Here is a 22980-nt window from a genome sequence, read left to right on the forward strand (position 1 = left end):
TTCAGTATTTCTTCATAATGTTCGTTCTTTATGATGCCATCTATGCTGTGAAGTGGACCAGTCCCCCCTGCAGCAAAACAGCCCTACAACATGATGCTGCCGCCCCCATACTTCACCGTTGTGAGGGTGTTCCTAGGCTTGTAAGCTTTCCTCTTTGTCCTCCAAATGTAACGCTGGTCATTATGGCCAAACAGTTCAATCTTAGTTCCATCAGACCACAGGACATGTCTGCAAAAACGATTCTTTTTCCCAGAGTAATTTAGCAAATTGTAATTTGGCTTTTTTGTTGATTCTGACTTGTTGATTTTCCCATGTTGTCACACAAAGAAGCTGTGTTTGAGTTTTTTCTTAAATACTATTCTACAGTTGTGCCTCCAATTAACTCAAATGTTGTCAGTTAGCCACGATGTAGTGGCGCAGTAGGTAGTGCTGTCGCCCCACAGCAAGAGTCCTCTGCCAGAGTCCTCTGCGTTTGTCCTCAGCTGGGTGGCTGGTTCGAACCTCGGCTCAGATGGTGTTTCTGTGAGGAGTTTGCATGTTCTCCCTGCGTTTGCGTGGGTTTCCTCCGGGTGCTCCGGTTTCATTGTGTACCAAGACTGATGAAAAAGTCACACTTTATCTTGAGTGGCCTTAACTACTACTGTATGTACTTGCATCAAAAACTGTGTTCATAATGTATTTGAGAACATTTTTGGTGCTCTTGTGGTGGGATACGGGTAGGGTTTTGGACAGTTGTGGTGGTATGGGTAAGTTTAAGGGTGGGTTAAGGAGTAAGGCATGGTCAACAGTTTAATTAAAATGTACAGAAATTATTAATAGATGAAATTATATGCAGGCTTTTTATCAAGTCATGTGAATACATGCATTAACACAATTAAACATTGTAACAAATTTATAATTTAGGTACTAATAAGTACATCTTAGTTAAGGCTACTTAATGTAAAGTGGGACCAAAAGTTGCTGTTGCTGTCACAATAATCAAGGAACTTTGCTGACATGATGTTACACAGCACCTGAAAATTAGTTAACTTTAAATAAGAAAAGTTGATATAGGAAAATTACCGAAAACTATCCGTATTTATGCTTGACTCTTCTGTAGTTACATTGTGTACCAGACTGACGCAAAATGTAAAGTTGTTGTTTTCTTGGCTGATAAGGATAGGAACTATACTCTCATTCTGTCATAATAATCAAGGAACTTTACTGCCATACATGATATTACACAGCACCTGAAAATCAACTAACTTTAAAGTTTATATAGGAAAATGATCAAAAGCCATCTATGATAAGCTAATGGGCCATTTCCACTGAGTGATACGATACGTTACAATATGGGTCGGTACCATAGACTGTAAAATATATGGACGTAGTATCCGTGACGTCACCCATAGGTTTCTGAAGAGCGCAAAAGAAGCCACAAGTAGGCGCGGCCAACCGTCGCCATTTTGGTCACGCGTCATCACACCCACGGCGGGATACCAAACAAGGGCAAAGAGGCGGAGAGTGAGCGGAGCTACAGACACCTGCTAGCATTTAGCTTGGACCTGGTTCAGACACACTTTACTTTGGGAGAAATGCTTAATACTTTATCACTTGTGACTCGTTTGTATTCTGACCACTTGTGCTTGGTTGTACACTATATCAATAAAGTGTTTAGACTTTTAAAAACACTGCTGTAATACATTGAGCAACTAAACATTGTTCTTATGACGTTTTTCAACAGGAGGAAAACGTGAATTACTTACAAACACTTTAGATATAGTCTGTGTTAGTAAATGTAAGACTATTGATAAAATCCAACATAACACTGTATGACAACGCTTCAGATGACTGTTCTAGAGCCTACAGCTAATCAATCTGACAGATTCTGGAGTGCATTACAGCTCTAAATATAAATATAAACGATAAATGATCTTAAATAAAACAAAAACATGTACAGAGATGGTATATAAGTATATAACTTTACTCACATGGGAAACGGAGGCCACGTGAATGGTTTGTGAGCACAATTAAGTGCCCTCAGCATGCCATGCCATCTAATAATTGTGGGAAACAAGTCCAAAAGGCAGTTGACTGTGTAAAGCCACATAAAACAACACAGAAATAAGATAAATATGCCGAGTTCAGTGGCTAATCTGCAGAGGTGACGTGACGGCGACCAGCGAGACCTAACTGTCACTCAAGTGGCCACTCCCTTAATTATGCAAACTTAATATAACTTAATATAAAGGAAACGGATGAGTTATAAAAAAATTCACCCCCCTCACAGTTGTCATGAAGGGTAATATTACCTGTATTAACCAAAATCTTTTTTTGTACCAGGCTGTAAACACCTTTTTTTCTGCTGTAAAGTTGGCCATTCTAACAGTGGGCTCAATTGAAATTTGCTCTGTTTTGGAGCCAGGAGCGGCCAGGACTAGCGGAATTTCGGATGAATTGCAGTTTTAGTTACTTCCGTATTGGCTTCCTGAGGGAGAGCGAGAGGTTGCCGCTTGGTCGGTACGGGTCACCTTTATCAGGCTTGCGTTTTCACTGCCAAAAGTGTACCAATTTTTGGTAGGTGTGGTGTACAACAGAAAGTTTCTAGGAAATGTAAAAGTAAAGCTATCCGGGTCGTTCACATTTCATATGAGAAGCACTTCTCACAAAACAGACAAATACTTGTGTATAAATGCTCATTACTAAAGTTTCTATGAATAGGATTTGATAATAATTTCATATCAATGATAGCCTACAGTAGGTGAAATAGCCTATTGTAATCTGCAATTATATATATAAAAAAAAATTAATGCAACATATATGAATACATTTAGACCCTTAGTGTCGCCAACATCTTACCAATTACAGAAAAACTACACACAGCATACATTTAGTTCTTATTTGGGTTCAAAACATATAGCCCACAGTCAGAGCAAACCTCTCATCTGTATCTTTAATCTTCACCAGCACATGTAAACTCTGTTAGAAAGTAATTTCGTCATTCCGAGTTCAAAATAGTTCAAAAGGTGATGATAATAGTTAAACGTGTCAGTTAGTTCATGTTTTAGGTTGCTGAAAAAAATCATCTTTCATTAGTTTTTTCTAGCTTCTCCTTTGTTTTTTCGCACTTTACTCTTGCATTTCTTAGCTTGAGAAGCTTTGAAGCTTAAGTTATTTGTTATTTAAAATATATGCATGTACTGCTCGCACTTTAGATGGCCTTTTAAACAACAACCGGACACAGGGTAGATTCTGCTCTTTTTCTTGGTTTTGTGACTGTTCATCAAGACAACAACAAGGTTTGTTTTGAGCTTGGGTTGACCACGGCTCGTTATTATTTGTGTATATGATAACGGTGTAATATCTCGGCTGTGTATCTAAAAATGGCGCTTCCTTTGTTGTCATTCTCCTGGCTTATGTACAAGCTAGTGACATGTCTCTGTAAACCAATAGCGTTCAGCTGTGTGTCTGACTTCGCCTTTTAGTATCCTTTTGTTGTGCTAGGTACTCTTTGGAAAGGGTACCTAAACAGTTGTAGGGTACAGTTCGCTTTTTAGTACCTTTTGACAGTGGAAACAGCCATAAAATTACCTCTCAGTGGAAATGGGCCACAAGTGAATAGTGCTCCAGCCAGACACAGAAAATGGCTGAATGTATGTTTTACCATTGGGTAGTTGTAAAACAAGCCTAGTTTAAAAAAAACAGTGTGCTCCTTCAGTTGTATCACATTGTAAAGGTCAAAATTTCATAACAGATTTGTTCTATAACGAGAACAAGCTCTCTATGTACAATATACGAGTCAGTTATCAAACAGTTAACTTTTATTTACTCGCCAAAGTCTTTTCTTTCTTGTTTGGCACTCTCTGAATGCTAATTTTTGCCCCTGGCCAAAGTCTTTATGTCTTTATGCACACTACAGAAAATACCAAATTGAGTGAAACATTGTGTGAAGCAGCATATTTAACATGTTTGTGAACTTCAGGGTGTTCCAGGCACATGTGTTTCATCATGTCTGGATGAAGGAATCGTATGCATTGGAAATGAGTGTGAGGCCGTCACATGATGAGCTTCAAACAATCACATTTGTCCAAGGCTTTGTACACTCATGGCCCAAAACCGACACTAGATGTCTTGCTCAAAGGACACGGCTTTGTTGTACAACAGTGCAAACATCAGGCTAAACAATGAGTGGCAGTGTTTCAGTCAACGCCGGCCCCAAAACAGAGGACTTTTGAGATGGCTGGGGCTGGCATTGATGGTGGGCGACTGTATAGCAGATCTGTTTTTGTCATAAAGGGTCCCGTGAGAGGTAGAGGCATGGCCTGGCCCCTATTAAAAAGGTTGTTTTCAGTCACATGGGCTGCTTGCCCTGACAATACATGTCTGTGTACTGTGGATGTTTTTGCATACATGCGAGAGCAGAGCTGCTAATGGGAAGCAAAGGAGGAAAAGGTCCACGTATGACTAAGTCTGCGTTTGTCCTCAACCTTTAACCCAGGCTGCTGTCAAATAAAAGAATACAAAAGAGGTCTGATCAAGCTCAAGCTCAAGAGCGACGTGTTGCTAATCTGTCTGCGAGAACTGCTTCGGTTGTGTGTAATGTTCAAATTCAGGCCCTGATAAGATATGAGCCGTTTTGAGGCACAGCAGATTTCAAAAGGGAGGGGCCGGTTTATCTCCCATGCTAGCGCTAGCTGCTGCACTTAGCTGGGGTGTGATTTCACTGTAAACACAGACCGTGAGGGGGAGTATCGGTGCAAAACTGGCCTGAATTATGCTTATGAAGGATTGTCAGACAAGAATGTCTGAATCTCTCAGATGTTATAGTTTGTGTTGCCGGCATATTAAAAAGGTGCTTATATAATGCAAAACCAGAAACACTTTGCATACAGTTCCAAAGAATAATGATTCAGATTTAAATTGAGTTCATCCGAGATTACTATTCATATCAAAGTCCCAAGGAAGAGCTGAAATATCAATATGGTAAACAACATCTGTTGATATGAGTGGTTGACCATTTGACCAAACAGATCAGAGTAGAATCTGAGAGTGGGATAAGTTTAAATAAAATCGTTCAAAATACGATTAATTTCGGGCGAAATAATAGCCCCTTTCACACATACAGACTTTTGAGGAAAATTACCGGCAATGTTCTGGAAAGGGATCATGTATGAACAGGCCCTTACCGGAAAATTTCAATGCTGCTCTGTGTGAACGCAAAAGTAAAAAAATGCAATGACATGAGACGTCTACTCCAGCCAATCAGAACATTCAGACGCATTCACATCCGTGCTGTTTATAAGAATAAAAGCCTTTAAATACTTTTCAAGACACATTTAGCTGCTAGATGTTAGTCAGATAATGTTTTTATGTTCCTTCACAATGCCAACTGTGTAAAAATGATCGATAAAATGCTTATGATAAACCGCTTTTTGTTTACTTTCAAGCTCTGCTTCAGTTGCTTGACATGTGTGCACGTGAAGAAGTGCACGGGTGAGCTCCAGCGCACACACATTATGTACATCTCGACATGCGAAAGTGTTCCTCCTTATGTTTTCATCGAAGTTGTTCACAATACTTATCCGTCCACAGAATTTGTAATGCAGTTAAATTTGTAAACATTTAGCTGCGGTTCGCGCTTCTGCCTTTGGATGTCTCTGGGACAAAGCAGCTTCATGGCTGAAACGTCCATGCCAGTGTGAACAGTGCTTTTTTGAATTTAGCAGTAAAGTCGTTTCTAGTCATTTTCTGGATATTTACCGGTATCACTGTGTGAAAGGAGCTAATAACTTTGCAATCATTGTGGGAAACCTGAAATAAATAAAGACAACTCTTGTACTACAAAATCTCAATTCATAGACAATATAAATAAAACTCTTAATTCGTTCAACAGACCTTTTAATTTTGTTTCAACATGTAAAATACAAACAATATAGCAAACCTTTTAACAACAAGATAGTAAAAGAGATGACATATTTCATACATATTGTCATGAACCTAAATGTCATTGTTTCTTAAACATGTGCAGTTTTCAGATTAATAAAATCTTATCTAGTTAAAAAATGGACGTAATATGTTTAATAAATAACAAAATTAAATGTACAATTACTCTGCTTCCATTATTCTATGGTTTATATTGCCGTGAACTAATTTCTCAATAATTAATTTAACCACACAGCATGCAATTGTTTTGATAAATAATAAATGAATAATAAATATATAATAATTGCATGTTCTTTAGTTGTAAAAATTGAATTATTCAGCAACTTACACTAGTGGTCAAAAGTTTGACCATTTATATAATAAAATGTTTTAAATGTATAAGCTTATCCAGCTCACCAAAGCACATATTGTAAAATTGTGAAATGTTATTGCTCTTAAAAAAAAATGACTGTTCAAAAGAAGTTTATAAATTTTGTTAGATGATAATTTTCTTCATAAAGACTGACCCCAAACATTTGATCAGTAGTGCATATATTACTCTGCTTCTCTGAATGAATTTATATGCTGTTCAGTTTATTTACAGTATTTAAGTCAAGTATACTATAAGGAACTGTATTTTAATTACCTAAAAATGTAAAGTAATCTCTTACTTTACTTTTTTAGTAGAAAAGTAATTTATTTACAGTAGCAATTTACTTGGTAACTCATTACACACAACACGGTTCAACACATGCAAAAACTAGACAAAAGCAAGTCATGTATCACCACAATGACTTTACTAAAACATTATAACCTGTTAGACATGCCCCACCACAACTTCCAGTTTCAAAAAGAGACCTGTCTACACCAAAAAGGAAACGGCATTAAGCAATTTCACTTGAATTAAACATGGACCATTCCTACACTCAAAACTGGTAGTATGTTAAAAGAGCAGTTTTTTCATCATCAAGTAATTCAGGTAATTATTTAGCAACATTAGCCAGGCTTAAACCTTATGCATGCTGTTGAGCATCACTGTATTCATCTGCATGGCCATAACAGCGGTCATATGACTGAAGGAGAGCTCATGGGGTGATGGCACCCCTCCACCTACCCCTCAGTCATATGACCGCTGTTATGGCCATGCAGGCGAATACAATGATGCTCTGTGCGTAATGAGAACAGAAAAGAGGACCCTCTTAGCTCATCTCCGCTCGGTCACACACAAATGCTGTGTACAATTTTCGCAACAGTCCCAGAAAAAAAAACTGCATTGCCTCTTTCACAGGCCAGAATTATTCTACATATTTGTACGGCTTTAAAAAAATCAAGAAATTCTCCTAAAATAGCTTCGACAAATACAGTCAGCAATAAATGAGATGCAAATTGTTTGGGTACTGTATAAATATGGCAGTATGTGTTGTGTACTGCATATATGCATAAAAGTTTACTAGACATAATATAGGGCATTTGCTATCCAGTGATAGCGTGAAATAAGCATAAATACGTCTCATAATCGCTCAGTCAGTGTTGCCACCAGAGAAAGACATTAATGGAACAGCTTGTATATGTCATGCTGAATTACATTTACCTCAGGCTAGTCGTTTATTGTCCAGTTTGTTAGTTTACTAGAGAAATCAGCTGTAGAGAAGAGCTAATAGATTTACACTATTAGCCTGACAATATATCATTTTGAGTGCCGATTATAATATCCAAATAATAAATAGCAATTTAATTGTTTAATGGAATTAGTCATGATAATTATTAATTCTGACTAGTTCATTTTTTATGGAAAGAAATGCTATAAATTATTATATTTTATAGAATAAGACAAATATTATTCTAACCAAATCTAATAAATCCAGTAAATTTTAGAAACTAGTATTAAGGATGCAAAGTATTTTCTTTTTTCATAGACATAAATTCATTTATTTAATTATTTATTTGTTTGTTTGTTCGTTCGTTCGTTCAATCGTTCTTTCATTCATTTATTTATTTATTAAACATTTCCCAAATGATGTTAAACAGTGCAAGGACTTTTTCCACAGTATTTCTGATAATATTTTACTTCTGTAAAAAGTCTTGTTTTATTTTGCCTGAAATAATATCACTTTTTGATTTTTTAAAAACTGTTTTAAGATCAACATTATTAGCCCTCTTGAACTATATTTTTTCAGTTGTCCACAAAATAAAACATTATATAGGGCTGTCCAATTAATTGAAATCGAATTGCAATCGCATTTTGAAATTTTTCAATTAGCTAATCGCAAGAGAATGTGGTATGAAGTATACAGTTGAAGTCAGAATTATTTGCCCCCTTCTGAGTTTTATTTTTATTTTTTAAATATTTCGAAATGATGTTTAACAGAGCAAGGACATTTTCACACTATGTCTGATAATATTTTTTGTTCTGAGGAAACTCTTATTTGTTTTATTTCGACTAGAACAAAAAGGTCAAAATTATTAGCGCCTTTAAGCTATATGTATTTTTGGATAGTCTACAGAACAAACCATCATTATACAATAACTTGCCTAATTATCCTAACCTGCCTAGTTAACCTAACTAAATTAGTTAAGCCTTAAAATGTCACTTTAAGCTGTTTAAAAGTGTCTTGAATGGTCAAATATTATGTACTGTCATGGCAAAGATAAAATAAATCAGTTATTAGAAATGAGCTATTAAAACTATTATGTTTAGAAATGTGTTGAAAAAAATCTCCTCTTCATTACATAAGTGAATAATTGGGAAAATTAGGGAAACAAAATAAACAGGGAGGCTAATAATTTAGAGGGGCTATTAATTATGACTTCGACTGTATATGCATTATTTAATTTTGCCCACCCAGAGCAAATGCATGACTGCTATCTTTGTGTGACAGACTTGCTAGCCAATTGAGTGAGTACACTTTCATTTTGCCCAGTCAAAATTGCGCAACTAAACTATGCAGAATGCCCACAATATAAAAAATAAAATAAAAAAAACGTAATGGAAAGCACGGAAATGGCTGCTTCAGAATAAATTAATTAATATCAAATAAAAACAAGACATTTTGGTTTTAAAGTCACAGACACCAAACAAAAACAGGTCATTTTTAAGCGCTGTCATAGAAATGTTGCCATGGCTTACTTGCCATGGAAGCTTGAATACAAAATTAAATCACAATCACAATATCTGTCAGAAAAATCACAATTAGATAATATTTTTCCCAAATTGCACAGCGCTACTAATACACAATGATTTGCCTAATTACCCTAACCTAACTAATTAATACTGATAATTTAGACATCAACTATATGAAAATATTCCTGTATTACAAAGCAAAACTAGGATAAGTTATATAAATATACAATAAAGAAAAAGTGTATATATACATATATATATATATATATATATATATATATATATATATATATATATATATATATATATATATATATATATATATAGTATGAGTATAAAATATTTTCACATGGAATATTCACCCTATATTTGTTCAGTGATACTGTGTGTGTATGGGTGTGTGGAATTCTTTCCTATCACTAGATCAAGGCTTTCAATCCACTCCTACAAATAGCATAATCCCAAACTGCATAATCTATATGAAAATACCTTTCAGTTCATCAAAGTCTGTCTGATACATTCAAATCTGCTTTATGTCATTTGTGAAGTTAAATCTGGTTCACACAAGCGGAAAATGTGATTAAAGGACAGCACGCCTGTAACTTAATCTCAATAAATAGCACATGAGCCACCAGTTGATTTTATAATCGAATATGTCATTATGATGCATTACGTTATTATGTGATTGTTTTTCTTTTTTCTATTTCAGGTATTGTTAAAGCTCCTGAAAGCTCTTCCACTGGTGATGTGTGTGCAAACACCTCTGAGTCTCTGTCCCATACCTGCTGACCTAGATAACACTGTAAGTGCTTCCTTTTCCTGCCAAAGCACCATTTCTAAATGACACAGCAGACGTGGCATGCAGTCGTGCTTGACCAATGAATGCGACAAATGCCTCATCCAACTCATTCACCTTTACACCTTCAGTAACAATTGCAAATGACATTCTAGTTTTCCAGTGATATTTGTCAGTGTTTGAATATTTTCTCTTATTCCATTTTAATGTGTGGAGGTGGCTGTCAGTAGGCTAATTTTCCTTAAAAATGTCAAAGTGGCTCTGCTTTCCTGTCCCAAACCAAACAATTATTAAATTAAGTCCTGGACTAAATATCTAAACTATTTAGAATTTGTCATAGTATATTTCTAGACATATACTGTATTATTTTCAATCCTATAGTCATTGAATATTCTTTGTCTCTCAGTATATAAATAATTTTTATTATTATAGATTAACATTGTTTTTTTAAGGACTATGTTTTAGGATTCTGCAAGTAACAGCACTTGTCCAGCCTCTTAACCTTTCACATTTGCTGTTACTCCACAGTTTGACAAATATTGCAGTTGTTGGAAAACATAATGTACTTTTGAGGCTTTTTTAGTCAAGAATGTAGTTGATTAGATTGCAACTATGCAGTTTATTTATGAGGATAGTGCCTATTTTAAATATGTATAATTTAGGAGAGACAGCGTGTCAGTGGCCGTCTTTGAGGAAAAACGGTTGACAATGTTCATTCACAAGATGGCGACAGACCCCACAATAAGCCCTAAGAGAAAAGCAGCATAATTTCAAACTACAGCTGCTCAAATCATCAAATATATATATATATATATATATATATATATATATATATATATATATATATATATATTTATATATATATATATATATATATATATATATATATACATTAGATGTCGGCTATCCTGATGTTGTCTATTAGAAGGAATGCAATAGAGCTGCCATTTTAGTACAGGGTAGCGCTCCTTTGAAATGAATATGGGACCAAGGTGCAGTGGAGGACTGTGGCCATCCAAAGCCAGAGATATACACATATATCTATGATCGGGAGTTTAGTCAGTGATCAGTATGCAAATTTTTTTTAAATTACGAAAAATTTGAATTTTTCATCACTTTTCTACGTTGATGGATGTGACCGCACAGGCATTGCCGTCAAAGAGTGTGTGTTTCTGTGCATGGAAATGTATTATCTCCCTCCTTGTTTAATTTGATCTAATCCATGTCCTGAAACACCTCCATACCCCCCCTCACTTTTACTTCTCATTCTGACGGAGGCAGCGATTCGTTTGTGAATGAATCTCCGTTATGAACGACTCGTTCGCTTAGCTGACAATAATAAAAGTTTCTGGCAGCGCAGCATCTTGATGTCATATTTCATTTACATTGTTTGCCGATTTTTTTCAACAAAACTAGCATAAGCCTAGAATTTAGTGCCAGTTGGTGCTCTTTTGCCTTATGGTGAGTGACTATTATCATCAATAACGTTACTTGTTGAGCACAAAAGTTCATAACATACAAAAACAAAGTCTTACCTATGAAATGTGATGACTGTGCTTTGTTTTCTTTGTTTGTTTGTTACTACACACATACTCATAAAGTCCAGCATTTTCACATTGGCACACTGTCTTGACTTGTGCGGTTGAATAACATTTGTCCTGGGAGCACTGTACAAATGTGGCGGCGCTCTTGCCGCATGCGATAGTGTATATTTCTATGTCGAATCATTATGACTTTCAAAGTCCAACTCTCACTTTTGTATGTTGTAGTGCTGTAGTAATACCATAGTAATAGTGTGATCTCCTGATTGCAACAGCAAAATACTGGGAAATCTCTGTAGACTGAAGGCCTTTCGTGCCGTTTGGCCATATAATCTTAAAAAGTGAGCAAAATCACCTGTTTTGTCATCACTTTATACATTACACTACATTACACAAGCTCTAAAAGCACGTTGGTGAATTAGTAACAGCTTTAGCTACTTTGACATCAGCTGCATATGTGAATGAATGGCGGAAGAAAGTGGTTCCTCTTACAAAAGGGTTTTGAGACTCTCCGTTAGAGTTTCTTTTTTATACACACAATTATGCCATCGAACTGTTGTATAAACGCAATATCACACTTGTAGCAGATACTATGGCATATACTAATATGTGGGATACTAAGACATATATATATATACTTAAACAGGTCTGTGAAATGACTGCATGTCTACAAATGAACACTTTTCTGAAGAGGTGGAAAAAAATTACAGCATATTTAGATGTGCACATTTAGAGGTTAATGAATCTATTACAAATGTCATCTGAGGTAACTACAATGTAACACAATGTAACTTGATGTCCAAATGTATCCCCTGAAAAGTATTTATGATAGCAGTAATATTTTATTCCTTTAGGTTGTATTATTTTTTATTATAAGATTTAATTTTTATATTTTAAGATATTTGTATATTATTTTACAATTTATATATATATATATATATATATATATATATATATATATATATATATATATATATATATATATATATATATATATATATATATATATATATATCATACTAATATGTACCTCAAGGGTACATACTAGTATTTAAAAAGTACAAAAGTGTTCCTCCTTAAATTTTAAGGTACTAATATATACTTTTGAGGTACTAATATAAACAACATTAATTGAGAAGCAATACATTTATTACAGTTTAGGAATATTTTTAATGTTAATTAATATAAATATTACAGTTCACTCTGCCTTGTTACAAAATTCTATATCTGATTTTAATTATGTATTAATAAATATGACAAACCTTATTAACTGACATTTATAAATGCATGTGAACTTCTCATTTATGGTTCATATTCATAGTCTTTAAAAAATACCAAACAATTCTAATTACTGCTAATAGACTCCAAGATAACATAGTTCCTTATAAAGCCAAATACTTCAATTTCAGTTCTCCGACCTACTTCCTTCTTTACACTTCCGCACAGTATCAGGAGGGCTTTCAGTGTTTTATGCAAAACTGCACAGTGCAGCAAACTGCTGATAACAACGACTGTACACAAACGCCAGAGCTGAGTCCAGCCATCAGGAGAAATGTGATCTGCACTACAGAATTAACAGTCGGATCCGTTTCACCCTGCTGATGTCATGACAACACTGCTTTTATACTACATGCTTTTGCTTTGTAAATGAATACAAATTAAGGCAGCATAAACAAGCTGGTAAAGATGATACACTTCAGTTTTTTGACTTGTGACAGTAAACAACCAGAACATCTTAATTACTTTTAGCAACTTAGTAGCAACACGCTAACTGCAGATCTTAGCAACACTACAGCAAAGCTCGCCCACTTTTTCAATGGCACTGGTATTTTTCCGATAAAATTTTCCGATAGGGGTTTTAGACAAGTCTACATTCAAAGTCTACATTATTATAAATCATGAACCATGAAGAAAATAATATTACAAACTTTGATTTGAAGCAAAGAAATATTTGAAAATCAGACAATGGCTTTGTTGAGGGATTTAACTACCATGATGCACTGCAAAGGACATTGTTAAATTAAAAACAACAGAGATGTATGATTTTTTTAATGAAAATTTGCTTTAAATATTAGGGATACTTCGAAATTTGCAGCTGCTTATAATTTATTTTCTCTAAAAGAGAAAAATGAATGAAAATATGAGCTGAAAAAAGGCACTTTTATTTTAACCAAAGAGCAAGAACAAAAGAGTTCATTGACAAATAGCTAGCAAGTATTTAAAATAACTCAATATTCCACTTGGTTTATATTCTACTTATCTATTTATCTATGGATGCGCTGTACATCCTCACCAGATTAGAAATTCACTCAAATAACATGTCAACAGGACAATTCTATGTACAGTAGGATACCTGTTTCTGCTGATTGCATTAGCGCTGCTGTGCTGTCATGTCAACGCTGGTAAAATTACGCCTCTCCACTAACTCACTGTCAAAGTGGTTATTTTATTGGCTTGCATTCTTTACAAATATGATCATTTAAGTTCTTGGGTTGATTTTTAAAAACCTAATAAAATTAGTTTATACTATTTAATAAAATTCAAAATAATTATTATAAAGCATTTTTGTTTCTGTGCCAAGTGCGTCTAGAGTTTTACTTATCTGAAAGTTACTTTCAGATTTTTTACCAAAGGAGAAAAATGAATTAAAATATAAGCTGGAAAAAAAGGCACTTTTATTTCAACCAAAGAGCAAGAACAGAATAATTGATTGTCGACTAGCTTGCAACTAGCTAGCTAGCATTCAAAATAGCTCATGTATCACTCATGTAATAACTCGTGTATAATTGAAGTTCTTGGGTTGAATTTAGTTTCCACCCCTGAATTTTCATTTCAGTGGATCCCAGTTAGATACAAATATTATTTTATTATTTTAGTATTCTGAACCTATTTGACTAGGTAAACTGACTAATAATTTGTTGTGAGCAGAGCTAAAGATCTCTTTTGGCATATTTGGCATTGTTCTAACTGTCTGATCATCTGTACAGGATCATGGGTAATGTAGTTTTCTGCACAAATCCTGCTAATAAGCATGTCTGTTTCAAAAATAAGTTTAAATAATTTGAACAAATGAGTTCAGCACAAGCATATCCAACTGATCAACTACCTCAGAGCTCACATTAGATCTTTTTTTAAGATTATATACCATTTATATTGTAAAATCAGTTACCCTGTGGAGCTGCATGTTGTGATGTTCCTCAGCAATTCTTTAAAAAAATGTAAAACGTAAACAAGTGTATTATGTGTTTTTATGCATGCATGTATGATCTTTGAAGGGCTTGTTCAGATGGAATGTCATTGCCAAGTGTTCAGATCTGAAAAAGGGCCTGTTTGTTTAGTTCACAGTAACATGAGGTCAGGCCTATTCCACTTATGGCAACACTATGGGCAACATTCAACAGCAACTCTCTTCCCAGACTGTTCGAGCATAAGCTTCTGCTGTTGCCTTAAATCCTCTCACACATCTTTAAACTTTATCAGAACCAACCTGAATGTGACTTGTATCATATAGAATACCGCAGTGTTTCTACTTAACGAACCACTTGATTATAGCTAATGACTTGTTTGAATTCAACAAAGGGCCTCTCTCACATGTGTTTCCATAAAACAAGGGCCTGGTCACCTCTTGACCCCAAACTTGTCAGAGTGTAGGATTTTCCATGCACTCACTGAGAAAAGCCCTTTCAGTCCACTTCACCCACTACTCCAATTCCAGCCAATCTATGTCAGAAGACAAGCCTTGCACAATACGCATGTTGCATTTTTTCAATATGATATCATTTAAAGGGAAACTTCAGCTGAAATGAGAGCGTGCTGTTTGTCATATGTGGGACCTCAATGATTATTCAGAACTTTCTTGCAGTTCTGAATCTGTATCAGTTCATTTTATGGAACACAAAAAGGAAATATTGTTTAAAATAATCCGCTAGTCACATGTTTTCCTTGAAATGGATGGTGATTTTCTTTCAATGAATGGAACCGGAAGCCTTAAATAGGATGTAAAAGCACCATAAAGGTGAAATGAGCGCTTGTTCACACTTTGGTTTGTTGGTTCATCTGATGCATTTGGTCATGGTTTGCTTAATGTTCACACTGTTCGTCACACTGTTCGCAGTGTCCGTCACACACCCCAATGAAGATCTGCTTCAAGAGGAGGCACTTCAGACAGTCCTCTTTTTGGTCACATCTTGTGACAACATGCTGTGTTTTGGTTTGTTGTTCATGTCTTTGGTCTGTTTCACATTAATATTTGATTCAAACCACAGCAGTTTTCATTTGCAAGTAGTACTGTTTGTTTTAACCAGACCAAAGGTGTCAAGTGTTAACACACCCAGAAAGTGGCCCGTATGATTTGTGCAGTGCGCTGTATTGCAAGTTATGTCAAGTAAAAGTAATGAATAGATTCCCAAATTATTAAAAGGTTGGTGGTTCTGTTGGTCCTCTTCTGGTTTTGTTAAAAGGATTGGTCACCCAAATTTAAACGCATTCACACTGTTTACTGACTTTGAAGTGCTTATAAACTTTTATTCTTTCTTCATGCTGTTGAATACAATAGAAGATATGGAAAACAAAGATATGGAAGTCAATGGCTACAAGTTTCCAGCTTACTTCAAATGATCTCCTTTGGTGTTTAACTTAAGAAAAAGTTAATAAAAATATGTAGTAAGAAAAATAAGTAAATGATGACTGAGTTTTTTGAGTTTTAAGGGAACTATACATTTAAGTTAAATCGACTCTGAGTTCATTAAATAACTCATAACTAGGCCCTGATTCAGTGTAGCTGTGCACAAAATAAAAAAGGTCTTATTTATTCTTTTGAAAATACTAAATCCTGACCATTTTTATGTATTTTTGGTGCGTTAATTTATAGGAATGTCCAAATCCGATCACATGAATTGAAAATCAGGCCCGATCACGTGTTTACCGACTCGATCGAAATCGGATGTTACCTCACGATCAGGACTCGAAAATTCTCATTATTTTTAAACACATCTATAGTTTTGCAGTGGCAGAGTTAAACCTCTTTCTTGACTTCACACAGAAACAGCAACGCGTGCGGCATGACATCACTTTGTTGCAGAGACGCTATTGGATAAATGCTAAGAAGCAGCTTGAAGCTGAAAGCGCAAGTATGTCTGTGATCTGGATGTATTATAAAGTTATTGACGACAACATTGCCAAGCTGTGAAATATGTAAACTTGGGATTGCCTGCTAGGTATTTTAAGTTGAGGTGCTATTTGTTTTTATAATTTTTTTTATGTTTAATGTTGCACTGACTAAAGTCCAAAAGTGAAGAATTTATGTTTTTTACCTCACAGAAGTGCTCTGTTTGTTAACATACTGTTGATGTTGAATGTTAAAATAGGTGAGCTAATAAAAATAAGGAACATCGTGGATCTCTTTCCTCTTCTTTATAATTTTTTTATGTATTTTAGAAGTATCAGATCCATACCTGTCAACCCTCCCACTTTTTCAAGCAATCTCCCTGAAAAAACCTGATTGGGACACCCCTACACAAATAGAGCAATGGTGTCACCAAATATTTTATATTATTGCATACCATCTTCCATTGGTTGGACATAAAGATAGTATTTCCCACTGTTGCTTTGTAAGAGAGCACAACCCTGTAACTTTTCCCCTATTTGTGAAAAAAATTAATTAACAAAAATAAAACTTTTTGTGCCATTAGTTGCACCAAATAATGACCCCACCCGATCCCCCATCCACCCACCCATCCCAAACTTATGCCATTAGTTGAACTAGCATTGTAGTGTCAAACCACTGAATTCTGTAAGTGTTACTTGTTATGCTTTGACATTTAAAATGTCACATTTTGTGGCAAAACAGTCAGGATTAACCAGTAGGCCATGAATGATAAATAAAACTAATTATTGTTCTAATAAGCTGTACCCTTTGGAAACTGTATCCTCAATGGCAGATGTGTGATTTGTCCTGAGCATTAATGAACAGCTGGCTATCAGTGCACGTAAGGTCACCAGCGAGGTGTTTTGCCAAACCACTATTGTTGTGCCAAAAACACAGTTATGATCGTTCAAGCATTCACTCTGAAAGTGGCATTTCTGTCTCAAGAATATTTCTATCAAAGATGAATTATGAGTGAAATTCCTCTCTATATTATTTTCACGCATACCCCCTCACAAGTAACACAGACAGAATTGTTTAATCTACATAAACACTGTAGTTCATCTTAACAATTCAATATATTGAAAGAAGCGTACTGAATAATAAACGTAATGACTTTCTGCTATCAAATCGAAATTAAACTCCATTTACATGCATGCTTTGATATCAGAGCAGCAAGCGCAGGTATTTTTAAAACATGACCCAAATGCATAACAATCCGACGTTCAGTGCTTTTGACGGTTTTGTTTACGCCACGATTTCAGTTCACAGTTAAATGAGCTACCTGGAAATGAAAGCGCAGCGAGTTAAGCTGTGAAGTTTATTTTTAACAATCATCATTTGAGCCTGAGCTTTTATTGTGATCATTTTGTTGCTAGTATTTGAATATTGCTGACAATGATGCCTGTGTTTTGACATCCATGGTTATCCTTGTGGCCTTATAACCAAATGAGGAGCAATATCAAAATGAGGGTAAGCCTCCCTTAACAGCCATCATATCAGACGACAGCACAGGATGTACAAATATTAACTGGTACTTAGCTGATGTTGCACAACCATTCTGCAGTTTGGTCAGTTTGTGGTTTGTAAAGGGAGGGGAGCACTGGCAGTATCTGTTCATCTTTGCATAGTCTGTGCTTTCCTGTATTTGACAGTACCACAGCATCTTTACTGTATTAGCCCTCTATTGAGCAACATCGGCACTGTTATGCTGTAATGAAGTGAACTTAGCTGCCAAACCTCCCCAGAGGAAAATTATACTGCTCAATGGTTGCTCTGTTATAGCTTGTGAGTTCTCAGCTATGTTCATTTAAGTATCAACTTTGTCTCAGACGCCTCTCTTAAAATTCCTTCAGAGAAACAAAAATATGCTCCTTAAAATTGTTGCCATCTGTGCTTTCATTAATCTTTGCATCGCACAAAGGGTTCTTTACAGTAGATAAAATGAGTACTTTAGGTAATTAAAATGCAATGGTGGAAGAGTACTGAAAAATCATACTTGAGTAAAAGAACCATTACATGCCTAAAAATGAAGTGCGAGTAAAAGTATGTCTTGTAAATATTACTCAAGTGAGTAAAGAGTAGACCTTTTAAAAGTACTGAGTACTTGTGAGTAGTGAGTTTTACGCTGTAAAAAGCTGATGCATGTACATGTAATTTGTAAATGTGTGTAAACGTAACATTCAGTAATGCATTTAGTTATTGCTCAGCCGGCACACAACGTCATATGACATTATTATTAGGTTAGATTTAGGTTGTGATGTCAGTTGACCAAAATTCTATGTCTAGCCAGCGTCTAAAGACAATCTCATTTTGATGTCCAATAACGAGGTCAAGTGACTTTGATATTTGGTTGATTTTAGATTGTGTTGGAAAGTGACCAAAATTCAAAGTTGAGCCTACATCTTAAATCAACTTTATTGATGTCAAATACTGACATTTATTCATCAGGTTTGGCAACCGAAATCCAACATCTGATAGATGTCATCGGCGTAACGTCCACACAGCGTCAAGCAGTAACATCATAAGACGTTGATATTTGGTTGATTTTAGGTTGGACGTTGGACAGTAAAGTCAGCCTGAAGTTCTGATGTCAGCCCGGTTTTCAATTCCAAGCAAAATGCAACGTCCCCATGTAAACATCTGTCATCTTCTCATCAGTGACATTCATCTTAACAGTCTCTTGGTCAATGTGTGTAAATGTTTTGGACATATTATTAGACACTTTTAATGCTTCCAAACAGTTTGCTGCAATTACAAATCGCCCATGTCTTGACGGAGTTCATTATGATGTGATTTATTTTCTTTGTGCGACAGGGATCACATGACAAAGTTTTCTAATGCCCCATAGACAAGAAATAATAAAGTAATAACTGCAGGTTGAAGGAAAGAAGTGGAGTAAAAGTACCAATACAGCACTAAAAAAGTACTCAAAGGAAAGTAAAAGTACACATTTTTAAAACTACTTAGTAAATTACAATTCCTGAGAAAATCTACTTAATTACAGTCATTTGTGTATTTGTAATCTGTTACATTACACCACTGATAAAATGTTCTAATACCAAGAAAACAAAGAGAGTTCTAGTCATTGAGAGCTTCTTTTGGAAAGCCCAATAGTCCCTCTACTACTTTTGTAAATTAATTTAAAAAATTTAAAGATTTAATGTTAAGAGCACAAATAAGTAAGAGTAAAAACAGTTACATCAACGCAGATGACCAATTTTCTAATTATAAGAATGAGAATAGAAATTACTGAGTTCATGAAACTCTGACTTTATCAGGGAAATGGGAGCACGATGCAACATCCTGATGAGAACCATGCAAAAGAAGCTAATTCTACTATATTTCTACTATTCTACTACTATCTTGACTTGCTTAAGCTTTATTCTCATTGCTAGTTAAGAGAAATAGTCGAGGCTTTAAGATTTTTTTTTTGTAAAGGGCCTTCCCTTGCATCCTTTTCCTTGCTTTTAACAGGTTATTGGATATATTTTATCTTTCTCTCTTCTTTAGTTCTTTGTACCGCATCAACCTCCGCCCCTCTGCCCCTACTATCTCTCCACCATTATACCCCCACCTCAGCCACGTAACCCCTCCCTGTGCAGGTTCCTTCGCACACATGCATGCACAACCCTGTCACCAGGCTACACCGCCCTCCACTGCCCTAATAACAATCCCAGGAATTTTAGATAGGGCAAAAATGCTTAAAATGACACTTACTGGGCAAAGGGGGCCTGCCTACAGGGGAGCCGCGAACACGCCTCTGGCTCGCAGAAACGTTCAGGTCAACACGTCGACAGAAATCAATAGGGATCGAAGGCGTCGTTGGTTAACGTGGAGCGGTGGGAGTCAAAGATCAGCAGGAGTATGGCCGAAAGGAGAATATCGACATGGGGTTTTCAGTACACACTGCCAGCAGAAACAGCAGCCCTGTCGCTCTATGGGGTGTGCACCTTATTCAGCTCCTTCCATATTCACCAGCCAGCAGAGCGTGGCATGAACACACTACACCTAGTGCTGTGTTCGAGATATAATAGGATCATTTAACGTTGTACAAGATACGGTACATAGTCAAGGATCCATATATGTGCAGTCTTCAAAAAACATACGCCCGTTAGCCAATCCAAGGCTCAAAAGATCTGCCTTAGCATCCTCCCTGAGCATCCCCTAACCGAGATGGAGGAAAATACCGTTCCGCTGCCTGAGGTGCTAAACATGCTCGCATTCACCTTCCCGAGCCAAAAACAAAGCCAAGGACACAACCAGGGAAGCAAGCCATGATGTAGCAACAGGAATTAAGGGTGTGTAGGAAGAAGGCTGGAGAAAAAAAAAGAACAAGCTTTCCTTACCGTTTCACCGCTTGCCGTCCATTCACCAGCAACACTGCAGACAAACATTCACTTGGGAGGCAGAGGGAGCGCGCGATACGTCCCCTTAGTCCCGAATCGCCAACATCCTCAGATCCGCCTGAATCTCCTCGCACACATGCACTCATTCACTGCCACTCTATCTCTGTGTTGTGCTCTCTCTCCTTCTCTAATAATTGTCGGTGTGCTATTTACCCTCTTGTTAGCTCCAAGGCAGTTAAGAGACACTGCAGCGATGGGGGAGGAGGGTGTGTGTGTGTGCGTGTGTATGTATGTGTGCTTGTGTTCAAGTGTGTTCGTTCGTGAGTATGAGAGCAAGGGAGGGAGGAGTCAGTGGGGATAGAGGAGAAGAGAGGGGAAAACAGCTAGTAGGATTAAATCCTGAGGAAAAGAGAAAGCAGAACGAGGCACAGGGAGATCTCTGGAGAAGAAAATACAAGCCGTATTGCAAAGAACAACGGGTCTGATTGGAGAATAACAGTGCTCACTCTGTGAATGTGTGATATGGCAGATGTCCTGAAGCCCTGCTGGTTCGCTTAGCCAGCTGCAAGAGTCGGTCAACAGCAGGGTTGGTTGCAATTTCATTGATGGCTAAAAGAGCTTGCAGGAAAACGATACAGAGCAAGAGATAAAGGAGGGAGTTGAAGGGGAGGGAGGAGATGACGGCAAGAGACCAGGAGGGGGTTGGATAATGCTGTAATATGTTGCTTCTGTGCCAACTGTTTCTGTGACAGAAGGACCACTTCCTCTGCAGCCATTGGTCCCCCGCTTGTACAGATAGATGTGCTGACAAATAAAATATCCAGCAGTGGCTCATGGGTGATTGGACCACGCTCCCCCTCCCACCCCTCTGTTGAGGCTACAAGATTCTGCCTCTCCCCAGGCAGCTGAGGACCACATCCAGTGCGTTTGCGCCGTGCATCCCAAACAACACTTCACGGACACTGACATATACTTGTTTTTGTTACCCTAGACATTCAAGGAGGTGTAGGAAACAGAAAGGAGCAGTCCACACTCTTAGCAAAAAAGATACAAAGACTAGCACTGGAGCAATAGCTTTTCAAAAGCTTGCTAATATGTAACATTTAGGTCATATGACTTGAAGTTCTAATAAACAAGCAACAATGTGCATCCTTTAGTTGTTGAAAAGGTACAAAGGTGTGTCTTTTGAAGAGTTCCTGGCCTATTCCTTGCTTTTACACCAATTGTTTTCAGATAATGCATCCTTGTATGTAGAATTTTTTGTTTGTGAAAAATGACTGCATGTTTAACTGCCTTTGACAAGTCTTAGACTTTTTTCCTTTAAACACCTATTTTGTTACCTAAAGGGTTTTCAAATGTAGAAATGGTACAAAATAGTCTCGAAGGCTACTGGTCAAGTGACAAGCTGTGGTGCCCTTAAATGTACAGTCTTTTCTCATTTTATAACATAATCTAACAAGATTCTCCACCTACTGTATGTTGTGGTGTTTCTGCTAGTCTCTGGTATTTTCCATTGTTCCTCTGTCCATCAGCGGTGATTAATAAACCAACCCTGACACCTGATCTTATCAAATTTTGCCACTGACCCGTTTCTTCACACTGTATTGAAAATACTGTCTTGTATAAAAGATTTCCTTGTATGGGGCAGGCATGGTGTAATGGTTAGTGATTTGGACTTGTGATCGAAAGGTCACAGGTTCGAGTCCTGAGACTGGCAGGGATTGTAATAAGTGAAGGACGATCTTAACAGGACTCTTCCCCACCCTCAATACCACAGCTCACTGCTGTGTGTGTGTGTGTGTGCGCGTGTGCGCGAGTGTGTGTGTGTTGGATTTAAGGTACTGCTAATTGTACAATATACATTTTAAATTTGGCTACATTTACATGAAAATGATTTAACCAAAATGAAAAAGGTTTGCGTTTAACAGGGTTTTTTTTTATTTACACAACATCTTTCTTTATTTACACTTTTGTGAAAACAAAAATCCTATTTCACATATGCCAGGCCAGTATTTGGTGCTGTCACTTTGTAGTAAACTTTGTAGTACCTTTAAGGATGTAATGACGGTGTTGCTGGCTCAGTGGGTGTACTGGTGACTGTGTAGAGCAGGGGTCTCAAACTCAATTTA

The 22980-nt window shown here is 36.5% G+C and overlaps 2 protein-coding genes across 5 annotated transcripts in view; one reads left to right on the plus strand and one right to left on the minus strand.

Annotated features, from left to right (window-relative positions):
- gnaz (guanine nucleotide binding protein (G protein), alpha z polypeptide) overlaps positions 1-21103 on the minus strand; it is a 92375-nt gene extending 71272 nt beyond the window's left edge. Inside the window, exon 1 of the mRNA XM_087270425.1 lies at positions 20852-21103. The gene's annotated coding sequence lies outside the window, so the exon portion shown is untranslated. The remainder of the gene's footprint in view (positions 1-20851) is intronic.
- sppl3 (signal peptide peptidase 3) overlaps positions 1-22980 on the plus strand; it is a 205195-nt gene that overhangs the window by 85936 nt on the left and 96279 nt on the right. For all 4 annotated transcript variants that reach the window (XM_087269464.1, XM_087269462.1, XM_087269463.1 and 1 more), the window contains one exon: positions 9732-9824. The gene's annotated coding sequence lies outside the window, so the exon portion shown is untranslated. The remainder of the gene's footprint in view (positions 1-9731; positions 9825-22980) is intronic.

Source organism: Danio rerio, chromosome 10 (assembly GCF_052040795.2).
Source record: "Danio rerio strain M-AB ecotype USA chromosome 10, GRCz13ab, whole genome shotgun sequence".
Classification (NCBI taxonomy): domain Eukaryota; kingdom Metazoa; phylum Chordata; class Actinopteri; order Cypriniformes; family Danionidae; genus Danio; species Danio rerio.